We start from the raw sequence: 20,562 nt of genomic DNA on the forward strand, positions 1-20,562 counted from the left end.
AAATGTGGTGAATAAGTGTGTGGGGAGGAGAGGAGGCAAAGTGAATGTGGAAATGGCAGTAAGTGCAGACAGTTCTGTTGTGGAAAGTTCTGCAGAAAATGTTGTCTGTGGTTCCCCTGCTCCATCCCAGGCTCCCCCTGCTCCATCCCAGGCTCCCCCTGCTCCATCCCAGGCTCCCCTTGCTCCATCCCAGGCTCCCCCTGCTCCATCCCAGGCTCCCCCAGGCTCCCCCTGCCTCCATCCAGGCTCCCCCTGCTCCATCCCAGGCTCCCCCTGCTCCATCCCAGGCTCCCCTGTTCCATCCCAGGCTCCCCCTGCTCCATCCCAGCTCCCCTGTCCATCCCAGGCTCCCCTGCTCCATCCCAGGCTTCCCCTGCTCCATCCCAGGCTCCCCCTGCTCCATCCCAGGCTTCCCCTGCTCCCATCCCAGGCTCCCCCTGCTCCATCCCAGGCTCCCCTGCGCCATCCCCAGGCTCCCCCTGCTCCATCCCAGGCTCCCCCTGCTCCATCCAGGCCTCCCCTGTTCCATCCCCAGGCTCCCCCTGCTCCATCCCAGGCTCCCCTCGTTCCATCCAGGCTCCCCCTGCTCCATCCCAGGCTCCCCTGCTCCATCCCAGGCTCCCCCTGCTCCATCCCAGGCTCCCCTGTTCCATCCCAGGCTCCCCCTGCTCCATCCCAGGCTCCCCTGCTCCATCCCAGGCTCCCCCTGCTCCATCCCAGCTCCCTGTTCCATCCCAGGCTCCCCTGCCTCCATCCCAGCTCCCCCTGCTCCATCCAGGCTCCCCTGTTCCATCCCAGGCTCCCCTGCTCCATCCCAGGCTCCCCCTGCTCCATCCCAGGCTCCCCCTGCTCCATCCCAGGCTCCCCCTGCTCCATCCCAGGCTCCCCTGTTCCATCCCAGGCTCCCCCTGCTCCATCCCAGGCTCCCCTGCTCCATCCCAGGCTCCCCCTGCTCCATCCCAGGCTCCCCTGTTCCATCCCAGGCTCCCCTGCTCCATCCCAGGCTCCCCCTGCTCCATCCCAGGCTCCCCCTGCTCCATCCCAGGCTCCCCTGCTCCATCCCAGGCTCCCCCTGCTCCATCCCAGGCTCCCCTGCTCCATCCCAGGCTCCCCTGCTCCATCCCAGGCTCCCCCTGCTCCATCCCAGGCTCCCCCTGCTCCATCCCAGGCTCCCCCTGCCTCCATCCCAGGCTCCCCCTGCTCCATCCCAGGCTCCCCTGCTTCCATCCCAGGCTCCCCCTGCTCCATCCCAGGCTCCCCTGCTCCATCCCAGGCTCCCCTGCTCCATCCCAGGCTCCTTCTCTCCCTGGAGGGAAAGTGCTGAGGGAAGGCAGCAAACAAGCACAGAATACCAGAAAGATTCCAGCAGCCATCTTGGTACTCCCAAACTGAGTGCCAGCCATATTAGAGGTGCAGAAGATCTGAGGAAGCAGAGTGGCGGCCATCTTGCTACACCCGGGTTGGAAGGCAGATACATTGCCTGAATGCCAATACACACAGTGCCCAAAACAATCCCTTAGCTGGGCAGGCTCTCTCCTTATGAAGGGGGCAGAGTAACAGCGACCAACTGATTCAGTTAATCAGACTGATGGAGGGGAAAGCCGGGGAAACTGCACCACAAAAGGACTGTTAGTAGTACTAGTAACGTTTTCTGTCCTTTGCTGTGGAGGTTCCGACTCCTGACACAATGTAGCAGAAGACAGTTGATTACCAGAGCTGGTTGCGGCGCATTTCCTGCGCTTATGTCTGGCTGACAGGCTGCACCTTAGGAACGCCCGGACTGGGTGCCAGTAACACCCTCTTGTCAGCAACGTGCCTGCCGTATAACCCTTTAATCCCTGATACAAACAAGCTGGCAGTTACTCAGGCAAACTTTCCCTTTACACAAACAGACACTAGAGAGAATCCAAAATCCTCTTATTCCCCAGCAAAAGGCAGAGGGAGGCGGGGTCAGTGATGCGTAGGCATTGGGGGCGGAGCATTGATTGGCGGATCTATGGAAATAGGGGCCCACAGCTTAGGGCCAGGCCGCTGCACTATAGGACTGGGAATGCCCAGGGGCAAGTGCCATACTGAGCTCACACCCATGGGGCAAAGCTGTGGCCCCACCCCAAGCCTCATGTCATCCAGCACCCAATACTGGGGGGAGTTGTAGTCCAGCAACAGCCTGAGGTTGCCCATTGCTGCTCTCGGCCAGTCCTTAGGGTACAGGAAAACAACAGGTCTCATTCCCCGGGGCCCACACAGCCCTCCCCCATTGCAGTGCAGATATTTCCCAAAATGCATCTGCCTATTTGGGGGAGTCAGGGACCAAATACCATCATTATCTGTATGGGGGCACCAACCTATCAATACAATCCCAGCCCTGGCACCAACCTATCAATACAATCCCAGCCCTGGCACCAACCTATCAATACAATCCCAGCCCTGGCACCAACCTATCAATACAATCCCAGCCCTGGCACCAACCTATCAATACAATCCCAGCCCTGGCACCAACCTATCAATACAATCCCAGCCCTGGCACCAACCTATCAATACAATCCCAGCCCTGGCACCAACCTATCAATACAATCCCAGCCCTGGCACCAACCTATCAATACAATCCCAGCCCTGGCACCAACCTATCAATACAATCCCAGCCCTGGCACCAACCTATCAATACAATCCCAGCCCTGGCACCAACCTATCAATACAATCCCAGCCCTGGCACTAACCTATCAATACAATCCCAGCCCTGGCACTAACCTATCAATACAATCCCAGCCCTGGCACCAACCTATCCATACATCCCAGCCCTGGCACTAACCTATCAATACAATCCCAGCCCTGGCACTAACCTATCAATACAATCCCAGCCCTGGCACCAACCTATCCATACAATCCCAGCCCTGGCACCAACCTATCCATACAATCCCAGCCCTGGCACTAACCTATCAATACAATCCCAGCCCTGGCACCAACCTATCCATACAATCCCAGCCCTGGCACCAACCTATCCATACAATCCCAGCCCTGGCACCAACCTATCAATACAATCCCAGCCCTGGCACCAACCTATCAATACAATCCCAGCCCTGGCACCAACCTATCCATACAATCCCAGCCCTGGCACCAATATATCAATACAATCCCAGCCCTGGCACCAACCTATCCATACAATCCCAGCCCTGGCACCAACCTATCCATACAATCCCAGCCCTGGCACCAACCTATCCATACAATCCCAGCCCTGGCACCAACCTATCCATACAATCCCAGCCCTGGCACTAACCTATCAATACAATCCCAGCCCTGGCACCAACCTATCAATACAATCCCAGCCCTGGCACCAACCTATCAATACAATCCCAGCCTGGCACCAACCTATCAATACAATCCCAGCCCTGGCACCAACCTATCCATACAATCCCAGCCCTGGCACCAACCTATCCATACAATCCCAGCCCTGGCACCAACCTATCAATACAATCCCAGCCCTGGCACCAACCTATCAATACAATCCCAGCCCTGGCACCAACCTATCCATACAATCCCAGCCCCTGGCACCAATATATCAATACAATCCCAGCCCTGGCACCAACCTATCCATACAATCCCAGCCCTGGCACCAATATATCAATACAATCCCAGCCCTGGCACCAACCTATCCATACAATCCCAGCCCTGGCACCAACCTATCCATACAATCCCAGCCCTGGCACCAACCTATCCATACAATCCCAGCCCTGGCACCAACCTGGCACCAATATATCAATACAATCCCAGCCCTGGCACCAACCTGGCACCAATATATCAAATACAATCCCAGCCCTGGCACCAACCTATCCATACAATCCCAGCCCTGGCACCAACCAATCAATACAATCCCAGCCCTGGCACCAACCTATCCATACAATCCCAGCCCTGGCACCAACCTATCAATACAATCCCAGCCCTGGCACCAACCTATCCATACAATCCCAGCCCTGGCACCAATATATCAATACAATCCCAGCCCTGGCACCAACCTATCCATACAATCCAGCCCTGGCACCAACCTATCCATACAATCCCAGCCCTGGCACCAACCTATCCATACAATCCCAGCCCTGGCACCAACCTATCCATACAATCCCAGCCCTAGCACCAACCTATCCATACAATCCCAGCCCTGGCACCAACCTGGCACCAATATATCAATACAATCCCAGCCCTGGCACCAACCTGGCACCAACCTATCCATACAATCCCAGCCCTGGCACCAACCTATCCATACAATCCCAGCCCTGGCACCAACCTATCCATACAATCCCAGCCCTGGCACCAACCTATCCATACAATCCCAGCCCTGGCGCCAACCTATCCATACAATCCCAGCCCTGGCACCAACCTATCCATACAATCCCAGCCCTGGCACCAACCTATCCATACAATCCCAGCCCTGGCACCAACCTATCCATACAATCCCAGCCCTGGCACCAACCTATCCATACAATCCCAGCCCTGGCATCAACCTATCCATACAATCCCAGCCCTGGCACCAACCTATCCATACAATCCCAGCCCTGGCACCAACCTATCCATACAATCCCAGCCCTGGCACCAACCTATCCATACAATCCCAGCCCTGGCACCAACCTATCCATACAATCCAGCCCTGGCACCAGTATATCCATACAATCTCAGCCCTGGCACCAACCTATCCATACAATCCCAGCCGTGGCACCAACCTATCCATACAATCCCAGCCCTGGCACCAACCTATCCATACAATCCCAGCCCTGGCACCAACCTATCCATACAATCCCAGCCCTGGCCCCCACCTGGCACCAATATATCAATACAATCCCAGCCCTGGTACCAATATATCAGTACAATCCCAGCCCTGGCATCAACCTATCCATACAATCCCAGCCCTGGCACCAACCTATCCATACAATCCCAGCCCTGGCGCCAACCTATCCATACAATCCCAGCCCTGGCACCAACCTATCCATACAATCCCAGCCCTGGCGCCAACCTATCCATACAATCCCAGCCCTGGCACCAACCTATCCATACAATCCCAGCCCTGGCACCAACCTATCCATACAATCCCAGCCCTGGCACCAACCTATCCATACAATCCCAGCCCTGGCACCAACCTATCCATACAATCCCAGCCCTGGCACCAACCTATCCATACCAATCCCAGCCGTGGCACCAACCTATCCATACAATCCCCAGCCCTGGCACTAAACCTATCCATACAATCCCAGCCCTGGCACCAACCTATCCATACAATCCCAGCCCTGGCACTAACCTATCCATACAATCCCAGCCCTGGCACCAACCTATCCATACAATCCCAGCCGTGGCACCAACCTATCCATACAATCCCAGCCGTGGCACCAACCTATCCATACAATCCCAGCCCTGGCACTAACCTATCCATACAATCCCAGCCCTGGCACCAACCTGGCACCCCTGGCTGCTGCTACATTATTTCCAGAGTCAAACCCCGCAATGCAGAGAATATAAAGATTGAGGCAGATTCACACACACACAGCAGTGTTGGATAATATACTGCAAACCACTGGCAGCAAATGCTGCTTTACTTTCCCTTTAACTACACAAATGCATAAGGATCTATCAGCCCAGTTAGAGCCAATCAAATTGCACCCCAAAGAGTGATCCTTCTGGCCCTTTCAGGAAGGGTAATTGCACTATAGCCCTGGCATTACCCAGACTGCACCAAGCTGTACCCCTCACCCCCAGCGCCCCCTAGTGGCCCCAAGGGAGGTAAAACCAGCGAATGTCCAACCTCAGGCTCTCAGGCCATTGGATAGTGAATATTGTAGTTCAGCCACAGCTGAAGAGCATGCTGGGAGTTGTAGTTTAGACACATCTGAGCTCTCATTTTAACCCTCACAGCCCACACAGCAGGGAAAGGGTTACACTTGCTGCCCGCGGGGCTTGTGGGAAACTTTCCCTTTAGTGGTTGCGTCGGATGCCGTTGGGGTTTGAGGTTTCAGGTGCCCGGGGGCTGTGAGTAATGATCCAGGTTTCCCCAAGGTTTGTGGCATCTCAGCCCTTCAGGCCAATTAGCCGGGGAAACCCCAGAGCGGCCGGTGCGGCTACTGGGGGGGGGCTGCTGGTTTGGTGGCTCCGAACTTCATTCTTTATTGGGGGCCTTGTTCTTAGGGAACTTGCAAAGCATTGTGGGAAGAGGAGACAAGGAATGTGGATTAGCCACCTGTGCATGGATTGTAAGCTCTTGGGGACACTCACTCACTGTGCCTGAATGGCTCTGGGTTTAGCACTGCCAGTAATTCCCCCCCCCCCCCCCCCCCCGTGTCCCCACCGAGCGGAGGTTACAAACTGCCAAGTCATTTGGCTCCATAAAATCTATAAATGCTCCGAGCGAGATCTCCGGGCCCCGGGGCCATTAAGCAGCCGTTATCCTCAGATGCCCTGCCCAGCCATTACCCCTCCTGCCCAGCCGGCCCAGCCATTACCCCTCCTGCCCAGCCTTTACCCCTCCTGCCCAGCCGGCCCAGCCATTACCCCTCCTGCCCAGCCGGCCCAGCCATCACCCCTCCTGCCCAGCCATTACCCCTCCTGCCCAGCCTTTACCCCTCCTGCCCAGCCATCACCCCTCCTGCCCAGCCATCACCCCTCCTGCCAGCATTACCCCTCCTGCCCAGCCATTCCCCCTCCTGCCCAGCCATTACCCCTCCTGCCCAGCCATTACCCCTCCTGCCCAGCCATTACCCCTCCTGCCCAGCCGGCCCAGCCATTACCCCTCCTGCCCAGCCTTTACCCCTCCTGCCCAGCCATCACCCCTCCTGCCCAGCCATCACCCCTCCTGCCCAGCCTTTACCCCTCCTGCCCAGCCATCACCCCTCCTGCCCAGCCATCACCCCTCCTGCCCAGCCATTACCCCTCCTGCCCAGCCGGCCCAGCCATTACCCCTCCTGCCCAGCCGGCCCAGCCATTACCCCTCCTGCCCAGCCTTACCCCTCCTGCCCAGCCATCACCCCTCCTGCCCAGCCATCACCCCTCCTGCCCAGCCATTCCCCCTCCTGCCCAGCCATTACCCCTCCTGCCCAGCCATTCCCCCTCCTGCCCAGCCATTACCCCTCCTGCCCAGCCGGCCCAGCCATTACCCCTCCTGCCCAGCCATTACCCCTCCTGCCCAGCCGGCCCAGCCATTACCCCTCCTGCCCAGCCATTCCCCCTCCTGCCCAGCCATTACCCCTCCTGCCCAGCCGGCCCAGCCATTACCCCTCCTGCCCAGCCATTACCCCTCCTGCCCAGCCGGGCCCAGCCATTACCCCTCCTGCCCAGCCGGCCCAGCCATTACCCCTCCTGCCCAGCCTTTACCCCTCCTGCCCAGCCATCACCCCTCCTGCCCAGCCATCACCCCTCCTGCCCAGCCATTACCCCTCCTGCCCAGCCATTCCCCCTCCTGCCCAGCCATTACCCCTCCTGCCCAGCCATTACGCCTCCTGCCCAGCCATTACCCCTCCTGCCCAGCCATTCCCCCTCCTGCCCAGCCATTCCCCCTCCTGCCCAGCCATTACCCCTCCTGCCCAGCCATTCCCCCTCCTGCCCAGCCATTACCCCTCCTGCCCAGCCATTCCCCCTCCTGCCCAGCCATTACCCCTCCTGCCCAGCCATTACCCCTCCTGCCCAGCCATTACCCCTCCTGCCCAGCCATTACCCCTACTGCCCAGCCATTACCCCTCCTGCCCAGCCATTACCCCTCCTGCCCAGCCATTACCCCTCCTGCCCAGCCATTACCCCTCCTGCCCAGCCATTACCCCTCCTGCCCAGCCATTAACCCCTCCTGCCCAGCCATTACCCCTCCTGCCCAGCCATTAACCCTCCTGCCCAGCCATTCCCCCTCCTGCCCAGCCATTAACCCTCCTGCCCAGCCATTACCCCTCCTGCCCAGCCTGCCCAGCCATTACCCCTCCTGCCCAGCCTGCCCAGCCATAACCCCTCCTGCCCAGCCGGCCCAGCCATTACCCCTCCTGCCCAGCCATTACCCCTCCTGCCCAGCCATTAACCCTCCTGCCCAGCCATTCCCCCTCCTGCCCAGCCATAACCCCTCCTGCCCAGCCATTAACCCTCCTGCCCAGCCATTACCCCTCCTGCCCAGCCATTACCCCTCCTGCCCAGCCATTACCCCTCCTGCCTAGCCATTCCCCCTCCTGCCCAGCCATTACCCCTCCTGCCCAGCCATTACCCCTCCTGCCCAGCCATTACCCCTCCTGCCCAGCCTGCCCAGCCATTACCCCTCCTGCCCAGCCTGCCCAGCCATAACCCCTCCTGCCCAGCCGGCCCAGCCATTACCCCTCCTGCCCAGCCATTACCCCTCCTGCCCAGCCATTAACCCTCCTGCCCAGCCATTCCCCCTCCTGCCCAGCCATTACCCCTCCTGCCCAGCCTGCCCAGCCATTACCCCTCCTGCCCAGCCATTACCCCTCCTGCCCAGCCATTAACCCTCCTGCCCAGCCATTCCCCCTCCTGCCCAGCCATTACCCCTCCTGCCCAGCCATTAACCCTCCTGCCCAGCCATTACCCCTCCTGCCCAGCCATTACCCCTCCTGCCCAGCCATTACCCCTCCTGCCTAGCCATTCCCCCTCCTGCCCAGCCATTACCCCTCCTGCCCAGCCATTACCCCTCCTGCCCAGCCATTACCCCTCCTGCCCAGCCTGCCCAGCCATTACCCCTCCTGCCCAGCCATTACCCCTCCTGCCCAGCCATTACCCCTCCTGCACTGGCACAGAGCCTCCCTGTAACAGTCTCCAGAGTGGCCCCGGGGGCACAAGCAAGGGCCCCACCCCTGCACCTGAACCCAACCCCCTTCCCCCGTGTTTGTGTTGGTTTCTTCCCACAGTACAAATGCAAATACCTCATTGGCTCCTAATGGGGATATCAGAGTGTAAGCTCTGCCGGGACAGGGACCTTCGCTTAACTGTTCTGATGCTGGGAAATGGACCAACTAATGTACCAAGTGTAACAGTTGCTATGGGACAGGTGTTAGTAACACTCAGGGAGCATGCTCAGTGGGGGCAGAAGGGGCTGCTGGGAAATGGACCAATTAATGTACCAAATGTAACAGTTGCTATGGGACAGACATTAGGAACACCCAGGGAGCATGCTCAGTAGGGGCAGAAGGGGCTGCTGGAAAATGGTCGGCCGGTATCTGGCTCCGGTGCCAGTGGGTAGCGGGCTGGCTGTAGGGGCACAGTGCCAGTGGGTAGCGGGCAGGCTGGCTATAGGGGCACAGTGCCAGTGGGTGGCGGGCTGGCTGGCTATAGGGCACAGTGCCAGTGGGTAGCGGGCAGGCTGGCTATAGGGGCACAGTGCCAGTGGGTAGCGGGCTGGCTATAGGGGCACAGTGCCAGTGGGTAGCGGGCTGGCTATAGGGGCACAGTGCCAGTGGGTAGCGGGCTGGCTATAGGGGCACAGTGCCAGTGGGTAGCGGGCAGGCTGGCTATAGGGGCACAGTGGCAGTGGGTAGCGGGCTGGCTATAGGGGCACAGTGCCAGTGGGTAGCGGCAGGCTGGCTATAGGGGCACAGTGGCAGTGGGTAGCGGGCTGGCTATAGGGGCACAGTGCCAGTGGGTAGCGGGCAGGCTGGCTATAGGGGCACAGTGGCAGTGGGTAGCGGGCAGGCTGGCTATAGGGGCACAGTGGCAGTGGGTAGCGGGCTGGCTATAGGGGCACAGTGCCAGTGGCTAGTGGGCAGGCTGGCTATAGGGGCACAGTGCCAGTGGGTAGCGGGCAGGCTGGCTATAGGGGCACAATGCCAGTGGCTAGTGGGCAGGCTGGCTATAGGGGCACAGTGCCAGTGGCTAGTGGGCAGGCTGGCTATAGGGGCACAGTGCCAGTGGCTAGTGGGCTCTCAGGGGCTGCTGGGAGTAGTTCAGGGCCAATGGAGCTGGAGCCGAGTCACAACTGCTCTGTGTAACAGCTTCCCTCAGCTCATTAGTCCCTATACCCCCCCCCGGGGCACCCCCATACACCTCGCTGGCTTTGTACTGCGCCCCTCACACCTCTGACTCCCCAATAAACAGCCGGGGCCGACGTGTCCCTGACACAGAGCAGATCCCCCTGGAAGTGGCAGCGGGCGGCCATGTGCTCTCAACGTGTCATTAACGAGCTCGTTAGTAATTCTCTGTAACCCCCTCTCCGCTCCTCCCCCACCGCTGCACCCTTTCCCTGCCACTGGGTCTCATCCAATCAGTGACGGTCGTGGGTCTATTGGGAAATTAAAACAAAAACCTTCCTTAAGTTTTGTGTCTGCACAAAATGTATTTGTTTTGCTTCTGAAAAGGTTTGGCCACTATTTGCCCTGTACACGGGGGAGTGAATTTCCTGGTACACATGTGACTCTCTCTACTTCCTGTACACGGGGGAGTGTATTTCCTGGTACACATGTGACTCTCTCTACTTCCTGTACATGGGGGAGTGTATTTCCTGGTACACATGTGACTGTCTACTTCCTGTCCAATAAGCTAGGGACCAACAATCTAAGGTCCCTATCCCATTCCCATCAGTCCCTGCCCCAGTGAGCTTACAATCTAAGGTCCCTATCCCATTCCCATCAGTCCCTGCCCCAGTGAGCTTACAAACTAAGGTCCCTATCACATTCCCATCAGCCCCTGCCCCAGTGAGCTTACAATCTAAGGTCCCTATCCCATTCCCATCAGCCCCTGCCCCAGTGAGCTTACAATCTAAGGTCCCTATCCCATTCTCATCAGTCCCTGCCCCAGTGAGCTTACAATCTAAGGTCCCTATCCCATTCCCATCAGTCCCTGCCCCAGTGAGCTTACAATCTAAGGTCCCTATCCCATTCCCATCAGCCCCTGCCCCAGTGAGCTTACAATCTAAGGTCCCTATCCCATTCCCATCAGCCCCTGCCCCAGTGAGCTTACTATCTAAGGTCCCTAAACACTGTAACATAACTCCCAGCATCCTTTGCAGCATGGTGCCAAACCTCAAGAAACACATAAAAAGGGTCTCTACTGAGTGACAATTCACCCTATAAATACAGTCCCATCCATGTATCATTACCAAAAATACAGTCTAATACATATATCAGTCCCAATAATACAGTCCCATCCATAAATCATTACCGACAACACAGTCCAATACATGTATCATGCCCAAGGTACAGTCCCATCCATGTATCATTCCAAATAATACAGTTCAATACATGAATCATTCCCAAAAATACAGTCCCATCCCTGTCTCATTCCCAAGGTACAGTCCCATCCATGTATAATTCCCAATAATACAGTCCAATCCATGTATCATTCCCAATAATACAGTCCAATCCATGTATCATTCCCAATAATACAGTCCAATCCATGTATCGTTCCCAAGGTACAGTCCCATCCATATCTAAATCCCAATAATGCAGTTCAATAGATGTATCATTTCCAACCTACAGTTCAATCCATGAATCATTCCTAATAATACAGTTCAATCCATGTATCATTCCCAATAATATAATACAATCCATGTATCATTCCCAATAATATAATACAATCCATGTATCATTCCCAATAATACAGTCCAATCGATGTATCATTCCCAAAAATACAGTCCCATTCATAAATCATTCCCAAGGTACAGTTCAATCCATGTATAATTCCCAATAATACAATCCAATCCCTGTATCATTCCCAATAATACAGTCCAATCCATGTATCATTCCCGACAACACAGTTCGAATAATACAGTCCCATCCATGTATTATTCCCAAGGTACAGTCCGATCATTATATAATGCTCAATAATACAGTCCACTCCACATATCATTCCCAATAATACAGTCCAATCCATGTATCATTCCCAAGGTACAGTCCCATCCATGAATCAATCTCAATAATACAGTCCAATCCATGTATCATTTCTGACAACACAGTTCAATACATGTATCATTCCCAATAATACAGTCCAATCCATGAATCAGTCCCAACAATACAGTCCAATCCATGCATCAGTCCCAATAATACAGTCCAATCCATGTATCATTCCCAACAATACAGTCCAATCCATGTATCATACCCAACAGTCCAATCCACGTATGTATCATACCCATACAATACAATCCACATATCATATCCAATAATACAGTTCAATCCATGTATCATACCCAAGGTACAGATCAATCCATGTATCATTCCCAACAATACAGTCCAATCCATGTATCATACCCAACAGTCCAATCCACGTATGTATCATACCCATACAATACAATCCACATATCATATCCAATAATACAGTTCCATCCATGTATCATTCCCAAGGAACAGTCCAATCCATGTATCATTCCCGATAATACAGTCCAATCCATGTATCATACCCAACAGTCCAATCCACGTATGTATCATACCCATACAATACAATCCACATATCATATCCAATAATACAGTTCAATCCATGTATCATACCCAAGGTACAGATCAATCCATGTATCATTCCCAACAATACAGTCCAATCCATGTATCATACCCAACAGTCCAATCCACGTATGTATCATACCCATACAATACAATCCACATATCATATCCAATAATACAGTTCCATCCATGTATCATTCCCAAGGTACAGTCCAATCCATGTATCATTCCCGATAATACAGTCCAATCGATTTATCATTCCCGACAACACAGTCCCATACAAAAATCATTCCCGACAACACAGTCCCATCCATAAATCATTCCCGACAACACAGTTCAATCCATGTATCATTCTCAATAATACAGTCCCATCCATATCTAATTCCCAATAATACAATACAATCCACATATCATATCCAATAATACAGTTCAATCCATGTATCATTCCCAAGGTACAGTTCAATCCATGTATCATTCCCAATAATACAGTCCAATCCATGTATCATTCTCAATAATACAGTCCCATCCATGCATCATTCCCAATAATACAGTTCAATCCATGCATCATTCCCAATAATACAGTTCAATCCATGCATCATTCCCAATAATACAGTTCAATCCATGCATCAGTCCCAACAATACAGTCCAATCCATGTCTCATTCCCAAGGTACAGTCCAATCCATGTACCATTCCCGACAACACAGTCCTATCCATGTATCATTCCCAACAACACAGTTCAATACATGTATCATTCCCAATAATACAGCCCCATCCATGTATCATTCCCAATAATACAGTCCAATCCATGTATCATCCCCAATAATACAGTCCCATCATTAAATAATGCCCAATAATACAGTCCAATTCACGTATCATTCCCAATAATACAGTTTAATCCATGTATCATCCCCAATAATACAGTCCCATCCACGTATCATTCCCAAAGTACAGTTCAATCCATTTATCATTCCCAATTATAAAATCCAATCCGTGTATCATTCCCAATAATACAGTCCAATCCATGTATAATTCCCAATAATACAGTCCAATCGATTTATCAATCCCGACAACACAGTCCCATCCATAAATCATTCCCGAAAACACAGTCCAATCCATGTATCATTCCAAACAATACAGTCCCATCTATGTATCATTCCCAATAATACAGTCCAATCCATGAATCATTCCCAATAATACAATACAATCCACATATCATATCCAATAATACAGTTCAATCCATGTATCATTCCCAAGGTACAGTTCAATCCATGTATCATTCCCAATAATACAGTCCAATCCATGTATCATCCCCAACAATACAGTCCCATCCATAAATCATTACCATGGTACAGTCCAATCCATATATGATTTCCGACAACACAGTCCCATCTATGTATCATTCCCAACAATACAGTCCAATCCATGTATCATTCCCAATAATACAGTCCCATCCCCGTCTCCTTCCCAAGGTCCGGTCCCATCCCCGTCTCCTTCCCAAGGTCCGGTCCCATCCCCATCTCCTTCCCAAGGTCCGGTCCCATCCCCGTCTCCTTCCCAAGGTCCGGTCCCATCCCCGTCTCCTTCCCAAGGTCCAGTCCCATCCCCATCTCCTTCCCAAGGTCCGGTCCCATCCCCGTCTCCTTCCCAAGGTCCGGTCCCATCCCCATCTCCTTCCCAAGGTCCGGTCCCATCCCCGTCTCCTTCCCAAGGTCCGGTCCCATCCCCGTCTCCTTCCCAAGGTCCAGTCCCATCCCCGTCTCCTTCCCAAGGTCCAGTCCCATCCCCATCTCCTTCCCAAGGTCCAGTCCCATCCCCGTCTCCTTCCCAAGGTCCGGTCCCATCCCCATCTCCTTCCCAAGGTCCGGTCCCATCCCCGTCTCCTTCCCAAGGTCCAGTCCCATCCCCGTCTCCTTCCCAAGGTCCAGTCCCATCCCCATCTCCTTCCCAAGGTCCAGTCCCATCCCCGTCTCCTTCCCAAGGTCCGGTCCCATCCCCGTCTCCTTCCCAAGGTCCGGTCCCATCCCCATCTCCTTCCCAAGGTCCGGTCCCATCCCCGTCTCCTTCCCAAGGTCCAGTCCCATCCCCATCTCCTACCCAAGGTCCGGTCCCATCCCCGTCTCCTTCCCAAGGTCCCAGTCCCATCCCCGTCTCCTTCCCAAGGTCCGGTCCCATCCCCATCTCCTTCCCAAGGTCCAGTCCCATCCCCCATCTCCTTCCCAAGGTCCGGTCCCATCCCCGTCTCCTTCCCAAGGTTCAGTCCCCATCCCCATCTTCCTTCCCAAGGTCCTGTCCCATCCCCGTCTCCTTCCAAGGTCCGGTCCCATCCCCGTCTCCTTCCCAAGGTCCAGTCCCATCCCCGTCTCCTTCCCAAGGTTCGGTCCCATCCCCATCTCCTTCCCAAGGTCCGGTCCCATCCCCATCTCCTTCCCAAGGTCCGGTCCCATCCCCATCTCCTTCCCAAGGTCCGGTTCCATCCCCATCTCCTTCCCAAGGTCCCGTCCCATCCCCGTCTCCTTCCCAAGGTCCCGTCCCATCCCCGTCTCCTTCCCAAGGTCCAGTCCCATCCCCATCTCCTTCCCAAGGTCCAGTCCCATCCCCGTCTCCTTCCCAAGGTCCAGTCCCATCCCCATCTCCTTCCCAAGGTCCGGTCCCATCCCCGTCTCCTTCCCAAGGTCCAGTCCCATCCCCGTCTCCTTCCCAAGGTTCGGTCCCATCCCCATCTCCTTCCAAGGTCCGGTCCATCCCCGTCTCCTTCCCAAGGTCCAGTCCCATCCCCGTCTCCTTCCCAAGTCCGGTCCCATCCCCGTCTCCTTCCCAAGGTCCGGTCCCATCCCCGTCTCCTTCCCAAGGTCCAGTCCCATCCCCGTCTCCTTCCCAAGGTCCGGTCCCATCCCCGTCTCCTTCCCAAGGTCCGGTCCCATCCCCGTCTCCTTCCCAAGGTCCGGTCCCATCCCCGTCTCCTTCCCAAGGTCCGGTCCCATCCCCGTCTCCTTCCCAAGGTCCGGTCCCATCCCCGTCTCCTTCCCAAGGTCCAGTCCCATCCCCATCTCCTTCCCAAGGTCCGGTCCCATCCCCATCTCCTTCCCAAGGTCCAGTCCCATCCCCGTCTCCTTCCCAAGGTCCAGTCCCATCCCCGTCTCCTTCCCAAGGTCCAGTCCCATCCCCGTCTCCTTCCCAAGGTCCCGTCCCATCCCCATCTCCTTCCCAAGGTCCAGTCCCATCCCCGTCTCCTTCCCAAGGTCCGGTCCCATCCCCGTCTCCTTCCCAAGGTCCCGTCCCATCCCCATCTCCTTCCCAAGGTCCGGTCCCATCCCCATCTCCTTCCCAAGGTCCAGTCCCATCCCCATCTCCTTCCCAAGGTCCAGTCCCATCCCCGTCTCCTTCCCAAGGTCCCGTCCCATCCCCGTCTCCTTCCCAAGGTCCGGTCCCATCCCCGTCTCCTTCCCAAGGTCCCGTCCCATCCCCGTCTCCTTCCCAAGGTCCGGTCCCATCCCCATCTCCTTCCCAAGGTCCAGTCCCATCCCCATCTCCTTCCCAAGGTCCAGTCCCATCCCCGTCTCCTTCCCAAGGTCCCGTCCCATCCCCATCTCCTTCCCAAGGTCCAGTCCCATCCCCGTCTCCTTCCCAAGGTCCAGTCCCATCCCCGTCTCCTTCCCAAGGTCCCGTCCCATCCCCGTCTCCTTCCCAAGGTCCAGTCCCATCCCCATCTCCTTCCCAAGGTCCCGTCCCATCCCCATCTCCTTCCCAAGGTCCGGGTCCCATCCCCGTCTCCTTCCCAAGGTCCCAGTCCCATCCCCATCTCCTTCCCAAGGTCCCGTCCCATCCCCGTCTCCTTCCCAAGGTCCCGTCCCATCCCCATCTCCTTCCCAAGGTCCGGTCCCATCCCATCTCCTTCCCAAGGTCCAGTCCCATCCCCGTCTCCTTCCCAAGGTCCAGTCCCATCCCCGTCTCCTTCCCAAGGTCCAGTCCCATCTCCGTCTCCTTCCAAGGTCCCGTCCCATCCCCATCTCCTTCCCAAGGTCCAGTCCCATCCCCGTCTCCTTCCCAAGGTCCGGTCCCATCCCCGTCTCCTTCCCAAGGTCCCGTCCCATCCCCATCTCCTTCCCAAGGTCCGGTCCCATCCCCATCTCCTTCCCAAGGTCCAGTCCCATCCCCATCTCCTTCCCAAGGTCCAGTCCCATCCCCGTCTCCTTCCCAAGGTCCCGTCCCATCCCCGTCTCCTTCCCAAGGTCCGGTGCCATCCCCGTCTCCTTCCCAAGGTCCCGTCCCATCCCCGTCTCCTTCCCAAGGTCCGGTCCCATCCCCATCTCCTTCCCAAGGTCCAGTCCCATCCCCATCTCCTTCCCAAGGTCCAGTCCCATCCCCGTCTCCTTCCCAAGGTCCCGTCCCATCCCCATCTCCTTCCCAAGGTCCAGTCCCATCCCCGTCTCCTTCCCAAGGTCCAGTCCCATCCCCGTCTCCTTCCCAAGGTCCCGTCCCATCCCCGTCTCCTTCCCAAGGTCCCGTCCCATCCCCATCTCCTTCCCAAGGTTCAGTCAATACAGGAATTCAAGTAATTTTCCAAATAATTGTTATTTAACCCTTTGTTTCCCATACCCGGGAGTTGTCACTGCCCCCCCCCCAACACACCATCAATGACACACAGGATACTATAGTGTTACACGCGTGTTACTGTATCACTATTACATACAGGTATCACTCCCAGCAGAACCAGAACATCAGCATTTCCGCCTTGTTATATCTCTACAGCACAGTTACATTTATACAGCAAATATTGGGGGGCACCCCCCCCACCCCCCACTCCCCCCCACTCCCCCCCCACTCCTACACCAAATTCCCATGCACAACTGTCATTTCCCATCAGTCTGATACAAACAAACACAGGCACCAAAACACTGGGTTGGAAATGGCGAGTCTGTGCCTTTATCAACCTGCGCTACTATATTTATTATCATTATCATTATTTATTATCACTATTATTATTATTATTATCACTATTATTATATTATAAATAAACAACTAAAGCAAAGGTTAGTGCCACAGAGGTGCCAGCTGGGCACAAAGTGATGCCAATGCCCTGTCCCTGCCAGTAATCTGTATAAAATATAATTATTATCATTTCGCACATTTGAGCCAATTCCTCTCCAAACCCAGTAAATACCCCCCAGCAGCAACAAGTCCCTATGGCAATCCTGGCAGTCACTCAGCCGGGGGCACAGAGACACCAGGGGGGTATCAGTAATTGCCCCGGACAGTCCCCTATTGCCCCTATAAGCTGAGGCTGTGCCCAAGTACCCGGGGGTTGGGGGGCACTTGGGGGGGAAACGCTGGCAGCGATTCGGGCAGAGACTTTGCACTTACAAATGTTACAATGTATCGGTCCCATCACCCCCGGGCAGGAACAGTACAGGACAGGACCCAGCAGATCCCGGGGCCCCAGGGAAGGGGTTTGAGGCTCTTTGCTCCCCGGAATGTGATCCCCCCGGATATCGGGTTCCCCTGAAGGAGAAGCGGCTGCGGCCGGAGGCGAGGGCCTAGCCGGGGGGCCGGGGGGACTGGGGGCCGCTACCGTCCGGGAAACCCCCAAACTGCATATAACAAGGAGAAAGTCCCGGATCAGGGGGTCCAGATGGAACCAGTTTGTGCCCAGACGGAACCAGAGCACTTGGGACGGCGGAGAAGCGGACACTTACCCGGGAGAAGGAGCCGATGGGGTCGGGCCGGGTCGGGGATACAATCCGGGACTCTGCGCTGCAAACACTCGGGCACAAATGAGTCGGATCCAGTCGGGCACAAATGAGTCGGATCCAGTCGGGCACAAATGAGTCGGATCCAGTCGGGCAGCGGCAGGTTCTGGAGTCGCTCTGCCCCCGGTTCTGCCCCAGCTTTTTGGCTGACTGGTTCCCAAAACAATCCCCTTCTTTGGCCGCTTGGAGCCTCCCCTCCGACTGGGGAAAGGGGGAAGGGAGTCAGGGCAGGAGGCTGGGAGTCAGGGCAGGAGGCTGGGTCTCTCCGAACTTCTCCCCAGCGGCCCAACTGGCTCTCCGGTACCGGCTACTGGGGCAGGGAACTCGCCTGGGGACCGGGGGGCTGCGGGATTGGGGGGTTCGGGAGAGGGAAAGTTTGTGAGTGCGGAGGGGGGGGGGGGGGCTGCTCAGTAAAGAATAGAATTCCCTGTCCCCTCCCCCAGTGTTTTGTGGGGTCGCTGAAAGCCCCTCTCTCCCTCCCTCCTCCTTATTGGCTGAGGGGCTGCAGCTGCTCATACAGGGATCTACCCCCGGCACCCCCAGTGTCAGTATGGGGCCCCCCTGCCCCGGGAGTATGGGCCCTGCACTTAGTTATTACTTATACAGAGATATAGATACATATAGATACATATACACATAGATACATAATATATATATATATATAGATAGTGTTCTGCAATGATTTCTGAGCAGGTTTGCAGTTGGTCTTCATACATTTCTTTCCCATTCTGCCTCCCTCTAGCTGTTTTCTGGTTTCCAGTGAAAGTGACCCTGGCAACAGTTGCTTTAGAAACATATAGATTGTAAGCTCTACGGGGCAGGGACCTCCATCCTCTTGTGTTTTTAACTTATCTTATTGCAACTGTATCTTGTATTTATTATTATACTTTGTATTTATCTATTATCTTATTAACCCCCTGTTTGTATTAATGGATTCTACTGTACAGTGCTGGGTACATAAGTAGCGCTTTATAAATAAAGATATACATACATACATACATACATACATATATTTCCTTCCTATTCTGCCTCCCTCTAGCTGTTTTCTGGTTTCTATGGAAAGTGACCCTGGCAACAGATGCTTTAGAAATCTAGAATTTTATCACTCATTTTTAGGTTCCAAACTACGGCCTGGATTTTAGGGTAAGCAGAGCCATAGCAACCAGATAGTGGTTTAAATACCAACACAGGATACAGCAGTCTAAGTTGTTTTGTGGAACTCTAATTCCCAGCATGCCCAGGGAGCCAAAGGCACTGTACTTTGTGTGTTTCTTACACAACTTGCTGCCCCCCCATTGTATTGGGCTGGAAACAGGGTAACTAAAAAGCATATTTACAGCCCCAGGCCCCCCCCCCAGAGGGACCATATGATTAGCCCAATACCCAACTGGACCCCTGATAACTGTAAAGACTTTCCCCCAATTTAAAAAAATGAATGGGAGCTTGGAGCGACTGGCAGATTTGCCCCAAACTCCCCAAACTGCCCATTTTCTTCCAAAGCAAAAACCAGAAATGCCCCTAGTGTAATCCCTGTATAATGTTCCTATGGGGGACAATATGGCCCCCCCATACATCTAATGACATTGTGTCCCACATACCCCCCCCCCAGTAATATCTCCATTAATCCCTTATCAGTAAGTGGCCAATTTGCTGCTCTAATTCCCCATCTGCCCCGAGGTGGAACGACCTGCAGCGATGCCTGATGGGGGATAAAGTGGCAATAAGTAAACGCCCCCAGGCAGGGAATTGCCCCGGCACACAGAATCCTATCTATTTGCTAACGACTGTCCTACTCCCGCCCCTTTCCCTGGCTGCTGAACTACATTTCCCAGCATGCCTGCAGGGGCAGCAGCGTTCCCTGTTCTAAACAAATTCTGCCCCTTATAAAGGGGGCGAGTCACATGTGCCAGGAACCCCCCTTGCTCCCCATTAAATTGAATATACAGTGACTGTGGGTGGGTTGTGGGGGGTCTGATTGGTGATTGGCTTCTGTGCCCCTCCAGGCAGCAAATGTCCAGGTAAAAAGAAATCTCCCTGTTTAGTCCTCTGGGGCCCTGGCCATAAGGATACAGCTAAAGTCCCTGCCACAAAGCGAGACTGGGCTGCTGCGCGGCTGCCAGAAAGGAAGTAGAATCAGTCACAAGTAGCGGAATATAATGTATAATAATCACACACATTGCGATCTGTGCTACAATGTGCCGGGGTTGGGGGGGGTAACTATGCCATACGGTGCCAGGGCTGCCCAATTATCTGCCCTGACGGTGCAAACAAACGCCCAAGTGCCCTGTGGGTGAGCCGATGCTTTGGCCATTGTGCCGGCCGCTGGCCACTTGGCCTGTAGCACAAAGAGTTATTTTAGGGAGCGTCTCCAGCCTGGGGCTCAGAATGTCCTGCGAGTTCCGACTTCAAAGAGCAAGTAGTGAAAGGG

General features: G+C 55.0%; 1 protein-coding gene across 3 annotated transcripts in view; it reads right to left on the bottom strand.

The window, feature by feature from the left end:
- The window catches only part of boc (BOC cell adhesion associated, oncogene regulated), a 52,174-nt gene extending 33,639 nt beyond the window's left edge, over window positions 1-18,535 (bottom strand). For 2 of the 3 annotated variants that reach the window (XM_031896152.1, XM_031896153.1), the window contains exon 1: window positions 18,081-18,535. The gene's annotated coding sequence lies outside the window, so the exon portion shown is untranslated. 3 annotated transcript variants of the gene reach the window in all.
- Window positions 18,536-20,562: the final 2,027 nt, after the last annotated feature.

Source organism: Xenopus tropicalis, chromosome 2, assembly GCF_000004195.4.
Source record: "Xenopus tropicalis strain Nigerian chromosome 2, UCB_Xtro_10.0, whole genome shotgun sequence".
Classification (NCBI taxonomy): domain Eukaryota; kingdom Metazoa; phylum Chordata; class Amphibia; order Anura; family Pipidae; genus Xenopus; species Xenopus tropicalis.